The sequence below is a fragment of the Pleurodeles waltl genome, chromosome 4_1, assembly GCF_031143425.1.
Source record: "Pleurodeles waltl isolate 20211129_DDA chromosome 4_1, aPleWal1.hap1.20221129, whole genome shotgun sequence".
NCBI classification, from domain to species: domain Eukaryota; kingdom Metazoa; phylum Chordata; class Amphibia; order Caudata; family Salamandridae; genus Pleurodeles; species Pleurodeles waltl.
Genome location: NC_090442.1, coordinates 39640540 through 39649587, shown reverse-complemented (window position 1 = coordinate 39649587; position 9048 = coordinate 39640540). Strand labels below are relative to the sequence as shown.

Genomic DNA, 9048 nt, shown 5'->3' with positions numbered 1-9048 from the left:
AGTCTTTTTCTCACAGCACCCAACTTATCTTTACATTCAAACTGGAGGCACACTCTTACAATACTCCTTTCACTCTCACTCATTAAGAAAGCCCAATACAAACTGCACAATCAGTCACGTTATACCTTCAGCATTGCTACTTTTCTGTCTTTCTGCCATACCAAAGTACCTCTTCATAAATGCCACGGATATGCAATACGTATGCAACAATATGACACGGCACAATCATTCTTAACAGAACTGTGGGTAGATGCAGTGCAGGGAGTGTGTGCGTGCAGAAAGCAGAAACTATGCATGCGTAGAAACTCTATGATTTTCTCCAGGAATAATGCAAATTGTCCCTCAGAAAAAATATAGTACTGGAGAAAAATCAGAAAGGATTGACACAATTGCTGCCTTTGCTGTTGCCCCAATTGTGTAATCTGTCTAGGACTGGTCTCTTGCAGATTGAGGCACCTAGTTGCAATTGTGTGGTAAAAATCACCCTTACAACCATTTTTGCTATAAACTTGAGATCTTTCTGAGATACTATCTCACAGACTTCTTATGAATGAGGAACTCTGAAATTGTCACATTCCAATTTGTACGTCCTTAAAACTCTGCTGGTTATTCAAATGGGCAGATCGTTTTTTAAATTCCTTTCTGTCTCGAGTTGTAGTTATATTGATACAGAGGCATAATTGTTGAATGATATATATTGGTTTGATTGAAATATGTTCGTAGAGGTGGTGATAGGCTTTCTGTGTCTGTCTGAGAGCAAGGACCGGTTAACGTCTTTTTCCAAGAGCAGTTTGTTGTGAAAGGTATCAGGGAAAGGAGTATGTATTGTGATGTGGTTCTCTGACTGCTTCTGTCCACTTGCCAAAAGTTCCAAGGCCCTCTGATAGCACAAAAACAGTAAGATTGAAGTGGTGGGTGCCGGAGGTTTAAAATGGTCAGTTTAATTAAAGACAGAAAAGTGAAACGAATGACTGCAGAAATACTGTATGTGGCCATGAACTGAGATGAAAGGATGATTTTGGAACTCTGTCTTGCAGATTACCCTCAATGCCGCAATGGATAGGGCACTACTCTCACAGACCAGGGTGTGTAAGTTTGTCTATCTGAGGTGCACACCCTGAACTAATACATTTTTGCTGAAACCTAATCATATTGTTTACTCTTCCTCGTAGCAGCTTGCCAGGGTGATAGTATATTGCAACAGAACCATTCCACTTCTTCACTGAAAAGAGTCATGCTGGTTACCCAAATGTGCAGCGTGTCATTTTATACAGCTTTCTTTATTGAAATTAAACTTGGACTCACTTGAAATATTCTCTTTCAAAATGAATGTTTTGAGCTGCTGTGAATTTTATTTCTAGAGGTGGTGACAGGCTTTCAGGTACGTGCTTAGGTCAAGGCCCTGTTCCTGTCACTTGTATAAGCTAATTCAGGGAGCAAATTAGCAAGTCAAGAAATGGGAAGTCTGAACTACTGTCAAAGCAGTTTCATTCTCTTTTCAAATAATCCAAAAATACCATTGCAGCATAAAACAGAGTATTCAATAAAAGAAGAAAGGAGGATTAACGTTAAAAAAGCACATCATAAGATAGGAAACTTTGGAAATTATCTAGATATTGTTTGAAAAAACTCCTTTGATGGAAAGAAGATGAAGAACGGTATGGGATCCTGTCCTGCGCACCTGTAATTGATATGTTCCACATCCATTCATACCACCTAACCCTAAACACCCAAACATATTGCAGTCAGTGACCATGTGGCCTAATGGATAATGCGTCTCACTTCGGGTCAGAAGATTGAGGGTTCAAGTCCCTTCATGGTTGAGTCTTTTTCTCACAGCACCCAACTTATCTTTACATACAAACTGGAAATACACTCTTAAAATACTCCTTTCACTCTCACTCATTAAGAAAGCCCAATGCAAACTGCACAATCAGTCACGTTATACCTTCAGCATTGCTACTTTTCTGTCTTTCTGCCATACCAAAGTACCTCTTCATAAATGCCACGGATATGCAATACGTATACAACAATATGACATGGCACAATCATTCTGAACAGAACTGTGGGTAGATTCAGTGCAGGGAGTGTGTGCGTGCAGAAAGCAGAAACTATGCATGGGTAGAAGCTCTATGATTTTCTCCAGGAATAATGCAAATTGTCCCTCAGAAAAAGTATAGTACTAGAGAAGAATCATAAAGGATTGACACAATTGCTGCCTTTGCTGTTGCCCCAGTTGTGTAATCTGTCAAGGACTGGTCTCTTGCAGATTGAGGCACCTAGTTGCAATTGTGTGGTAAAGATCACCCTTACAACCATTTTTGCTATAAACTTGAGATCTTTCTGAGATACTATCTCACAGACTTCTTATGAATGAGGAACTCTGAAATTGTCACATTCCAATTTGTACGTCCTTAAAACTCTGCTGGTTATTCAAATGGGTAGATTGTTTTTTAAATTCCTTTCTGTCTCGAGTTGTAGTTATATTGATACAAAGGCATAATTGTTGAATGATATATATTGGTGTGATTGAAATATGTTCATAGAGGTGGTGATAGGCTTTCTGTGTCTGTCTGAGAGCAAGGACCGGTTAACGTCTTTTTCCAAGAGCAATTTGTTGTGAAAGGTATCAGGCAAAGGAGTATGTATTGTGATGTGGTTCTCTGACTGCTTCTCTCCACATGCCAAAAGTTCCAAGGCCCTATGATAGCACAAAAACGGTAAGATTAAAGTGGTGGGTGCCGGAGGTTTAAAATGGTCAGTTTAATTAAAGACAGAAAAGTGAAACAAATGACTGCAGAAATACTGTATGTGGCCATGAACTGAGATGAAAGGATGATTTTGGAACTCTGTCTTGCAGATTACCCTCAATGCCGCAATGGATAGGGCACTACTCTCACAGACAAGGGGGTGTAAGTTTAAGTCTATCTGAGGTGCACACCCTGAACTAATACATTTTTGCTGAAACCTAATCATATTGTTTACTCTTCCTCGTAGCAGCTTGCCAGGGTGATAGTATATTGCAACAGAACCATTCCACTTCTTCACTGAAAAGAGTCATGCTGGTTACCCAAATGTGCAGTGTGTCATTTTATACAGCTTTCTTTATTGAAATTAAACTTGGACTCACTTGAAATATTCTCTTTCAAAATGAATGTTTTGAGCTGCTGTGAATTTTATTTCTAGAGGTGGTGACAGGCTTTCAGGTACGTGCTTAGGTCAAGGCCCTGTTCATGTCACTTGTATAAGCTAATTCAGGGAGCAAATTAGCAAGTCAAGAAATGGGAAGTCTGAACTACTGTCAAAGCAGTTTCATTCTCTTTTCAAATAATCCAAAAATACCATTGCAGCATAAAACAGAGTATTCAATAAAAGAAGAAAGGAGGATTAACAGCAAAAAAGCACATCATAAGATATGAAACTATGGAAATTATCTAGATATTGTTTGAAAAAACTCCTTTGATGGACAGAAGATGAAGAACGGTATGGGATCCTGTCCTGCGCACCTGTAATTGATATGTTCCACATCCATTCATACCACCTAACCCTAAACACCCAAACATATTGCAGTCAGTGACCATGTGGCCTAATGGATAAGGCGTCTGACTTCGGATCAGAAGATTGAGGGTTTGAGTCCATTCATGGTTGAGTCTTTTTCTCACAGCACCCAACTTATCTTTACATACAAACTGGAAACACACTCTTACAATACTCCTTTCACTCTCACTCATTAAGAAAGCCCAATGCAAACTGCACAATCAGTCATGTTATGCCTTCAGCATTGCTACATTTCTGTCTTTCTGCCATACCAAAGTATCTCTTCATAAATGCCACGGATATGCAATACGTATACAACAATATGACATGGCACAATCATTCTGAACAGAACTGTGGTTAGATGCAGTGCAGGCAGTGTGTGCGTGCAGAAAGCAGAAACTATGCATGGGTAGAAGCTCTATGATTTTCTCCAGGAATAATGCAAATTGTCCCTCAGAAAAAGTATAGTACTAGAGAAGAATCATAAAGGATTGACACAATTGCTGCCTTTGCTGTTGCCTCAGTTGTGTCATCTGTCAAGGACTGGTCTCTTGCAGATTGAGGCACCTAGTTGCAATTGTGTGGTAAAGATCACCCTTACAACCATTTTTGCTATAAACTTGAGATCTTTCTGATATACTATCTCACAGACTTCTTATGAATGAGGAACTCTGAAATTGTCACATTCCAATTTGTACGTCCTTAAAACTCTGCTGGTTATTCAAATGGGCAGATTGTTTTTTAAATTCCTTTCTGTCTCGAGTTCTAGTTATATTGATACAGAGCCATAATTGTTGAATGATATATATTGGTTTGATTGAAATATGTTCGTAGAGGTGGTGATAGGCTTTCTGTGTCTGTCTGAGAGCAAGGACCGGTTAACGTCTTTTTCCAAGAGCAGTTTGTTGTGAAAGGTATCAGGCAAAGGAGTATGTATTGTGATGTGGTTCACTGACTGCTTCTGTCCACTTGCCAAAAGTTCTAAGGCCCTATGATAGCACAAAAACGGAAAGATTGAAGTGGTGGGTGCCGGAGGTTTAAAATGGTCAGTTTAATTAAAGACAGAAAAGTGAAACGAATGACTGCAGAAATACTGTATGTGGCCATGAACTGAGATGAAAGGATGATTTTGGAACTCTGTCTTGCAGATTACCCTCAATGCCGCAATGGATAGGGCACTGCTCTCACAGACCAGGGTGTGTAAGTTTAAGTCTATCTGAGGTGCACACCCTGAACTAATAAATTTTTGCTGAAACCTAATCATATTGTTTACTCTTCCTCGTAGCAGCTTTCCAGGGTGATAGTATATTGCAACAGAACCATTCCACTTCTTCACTGAAAAGAGTCATGCTGGTTACCCAAATGTGCAGCGTCTCATTTTATACAGCTTTCTTTATTGAAATTAAACTTGGACTCACTTGAAATATTCTCTTTCAAAATGAATGTTTTGAGCTGCTGTGAATTTTATTTCTAGAGGTGGTGACAGGCTTTCAGGTACGTGCTTAGGTCAAGGCCCTGTTCATGTCACTTGTAAAAGCTAATTCAGGGAGCAAATTAGCAAGTCAAGAAATGGGAAGTCTGAACTACTGTCAAAGCACTTTCATTCTCTTTTCAAATAATCCAAAAATACCATTGCAGCATAAAACAGAGTATTCAATAAAAGAAGAAAGGAGGATTAACGGCAAAAAAGCACATCATAAGATATGAAACTTTGGAAATTATCTAGATATTGTTTGAAAAAACTCCTTTGATGGAAAGAAGATGAAGAACGGTATGGGATCCTGTCCTGCGCACCTGTAATTGATATGTTCCACATCCATTCATACCACCTAACCCTAAACAGCCAAACATATTGTAGTCAATGACCAGGTGGCCTAATGGATAAGGCGTCTGACTTTGGATCAGAAGATTGAGGGTTCGAGTCCCTTCATGGTTGAGTCTTTTTCTCACAGCACCCAACTTATCTTTACATACAAACTGGAAACACACTCTTACAATACTCCTTTCGCTCTCACTCATTAAGAAAGCCCAATGCAAACTGCACAATCAGTCACGTTATGCCTTCAGCATTGCTACTTTTCTGTCTTTCTGCCATACCAAAGTACCTCTTCATAAATGCCACGGATATGCAATACGTATGCAACAATATGACACGGCACAATCATTCTTAAAAGAACTGTGGGTAGATGCAGTGCAGGGAGTGTGTGTGTGCAGAAAGCAGAAACTATGCATGGGTAGAAGCTCCATGATTTTCTCCAGGAAAAATGCAAATTGTCCCTCAGAAAAAGTATAGTACTAGAGAAAAATCATAAAGGATTGACACAATTGCTGCCTTTGCTGTTGCCCCAGTTGTGTAATCTGTCAAGGACTGGTCTCTTGCAGATTGAGGCACCTAGTTGCAATTGTGTGGTAAAAATCACCCTTACAACCATTTTTGCTATAAACTTGAGATCTTTCTGAGATACTATCTCACAGACTTCTTATGAATGAGGAACTCTGAAATTGTCACATTCCAATTTGTACGTCCTTAAAACTATGCTGGTTATTCAAATGGGCAGATTGTTTTTTAAATTCCTTTCTGTCTCGAGTTGTAGTTATATTGATACAGAGGCATAATTGTTGAATGATATATATTGGTTTGTCTGAAATATGTTCATAGAGATGGTGATAGGCTTTCTGTGTCTGTCTGAGAGCAAGGACCGGTTAACGTCTTTTTCCAAGAGCAGTTTGTTGTGAAAGGTATCAGGCAAAGGAGTATGTATTGTGATGTGGTTCTCTGACTGCTTCTGTCCACTTGCCAAAAGTTCCAAGGCCCTATGATAGCACAAAAACGGTAAGATTGAAGTGGTGGGTGACGGAGGTTTAAAATGGTCAGTTTAATTAAAGACAGAAAAGTGAAACGAATGACTGCAGAAATACTGTATGTGGCCATGAACTGAGATGAAAGGATGATTTTGGAACTCTGTCTTGCAGATTACCCTCAATGCCGCAATGGATAGGGCACTACTCTCACAGACCAGGGGGTGTAAGTTTAAGTCTATCTGAGGTGCACACCCTGAACTAATACATTTTTGCTGAAACCTAATCATATTGTTTACTCTTCCTCGTAGCAGCTTGCCAGGATGATAGTATATTGCAACAGAACCATTCCACTTCTTCACTGAAAAGAGTCATGCTGGTTACCCAAATGTGCAGCGTGTCATTTTATACAGCTTTCTTTATTGAAATTAAACTTGGACTCACTTGAAATATTCTCTTTCAAAATGAATGTTTTGAGCTGCTGTGAATTTTATTTCTAGAGGTGGTGACAGGCTTTCAGGTACGTGCTTAGGTCAAGGCCCTGTTCATGTCACTTGTATAAGCTAATTCAGGGAGCAAATTAGCAAGTCAAGAAATGGGAAGTCTGAACTACTGTCAAAGCAGTTTCATTCTCTTTTCAAATAATCCAAAAATACCATTGCAGCATAAAACAGAGTATTCAATAACAGAAGAAAGGAGGATTAACAGCAAAAAAGCACATCATAAGATATGAAACTTTGGAAATTATCTAGATATTGTTTGAAAAAACTCCTTTGATGGAAAGAAGATGAAGAACGGTATGGGATCCTGGCCTGCGCACCTGTAATTGATATGTTCCACATCCAATCATACACCTAACCCTAAACACACAAACATATTGCGGTCAGTCACCATGTGGCCTAATGGATAAGGTGTCTGACTTCGGATCAGAAGATTGTGGGTTTGAGTCCCTTCGTGGTTGAATCTTTTTCTCACAGCACCCAACTTATCTTTACATACAAACTGGAAACACACTCTTACAATAGTCCTTTCACTCTCACTCATTAAGAAAGCCCAATGCAAACTGCACAATCAGTCACGTTATGCCTTCAGCATTGCTACTTTTCTGTCTTTCTGCCATACCAAAGTACCTCTTCATAAATTGCCCAGATATGCAATACGTATACAACAATATGACATGGCACAATCATTCTGAACAGAACTGTGGGTAGATTCAGTGCAGGGAGTGTGTGCATGCAGAAAGCCGAAATTATGCATGGGTAGAAGCTCTATGATTTTCTCCAGGAATAATGCAAATTGTCCCTCAGAAAAAGTATAGTACTAGAGAAGAATCATAAAGGATTGAAACAATTGCTGCCTTTGCTGTTGCCCCAGTTGTGTAATCTGTCAAGGACTGGTCTCTTGCAGATTGAGGCACCTAGTTGCAATTGTGTGGTAAAAATCACCCTTACAACCATTTTTGCTATAAACTTGAGATCTTTCTGAGATACTATCTCACAGACTTCTTATGAATGAGGAACTCTGAAATTGTCACATTCCAATTTGTACGTCCTTAAAACTATGCTGGTTATTCAAATGGGCAGATTGTTTTTAAAATCCTTTCTGTCTCGAGTTGTAGTTATATTGATACAGAGGCATAATTGTTGAATGATATATATTGGTTTGATTGAAATATGTTCGTAGAGGTGGTGATAGGCTTTCTGTGTCTGTCTGAGAGCAAGGACCGGTTAACGTCTTTTTCCAAGAGCAGTTTGTTCTGAAAGGTATCAGGCAAAGGAGTATGTATTATGATGTGGTTCTCTGACTGCTTCTGTCCACTTGCCAAAAGTTCCAAGGCCCTATGATAGCACAAAAACGGTAAGATTGAAGTGATGGGTGCCGGAGGTTTAAAATGGTCAATTTAATTAAAGACAGAAAAGTGAAACGAATGACTGCAGAAATACTGTATGTGGCCATGAACTGAGATGAAAGGATGATTTTGGAACTCTGTCTTGCAGATTACCCTCAATGCCGCAATGGATAGGGCACTACCCTCACAGACCAGGGTGTGTAAGTTTAAGTCTATCTGAGGTGCACACCTTGAACTAATACATTTTTGCTGAAACCTAATCATATTGTTTACTCTTCCTCGTAGCAGCTTGCCAGGGTGATAGTATATTGCAACAGAACCATTCCACTTCTTCACTGAAAAGAGTCATGCTGGTTACCCAAATGTGCAGCGTGTCATTTTATACAGCTTTCTTTATTGAAATTAAACTTGGACTCACTTGAAATATTCTCTTTCAAAATGAATGTTTTGAGCTGCTGTGAATTTTATTTCTAGAGGTGGTGACAGGCTTTCAGGTACGTGCTTAGGTCAAGGCCCTGTTCATGTCACTTGTGTAAGCTAATTCAGGGAGCAAATTAGCAAGTCAAGAAATGGGAAGTCTGAACTACTGTCAAAGCAGTTTCATTCTCTTTTCAAATAATCCAAAAATACCATTGCAGCATAAAACAGAGTATTCAGCAAAAGAAGAAAGGAGGATTAACGGCAAAAAAACACATCATAAGAAATGAAACTTTGGAAATTATCTAGATATTGTTTGAAAAAACTGCTTTGATGGAAAGAAGATGAAGAACGGTATGGGATCCTGTCCTGCGCACCTGTAATTGATATGTTCCACATCCATTCATACCACCTAACCCTAAACACCCAAGCATATTGCAGTCAGT

At 39.2% G+C, this 9048-nt stretch overlaps 1 non-coding gene across 1 annotated transcript; it reads left to right on the top strand.

The window, feature by feature from the left end:
• The first annotated feature begins 5400 nt into the window (after positions 1-5400).
• TRNAQ-UUG (transfer RNA glutamine (anticodon UUG)) lies at positions 5401-5473 on the top strand. The gene has a single exon. It is a non-coding gene; the product is annotated as a tRNA-Gln (tRNA).
• Positions 5474-9048: the final 3575 nt, after the last annotated feature.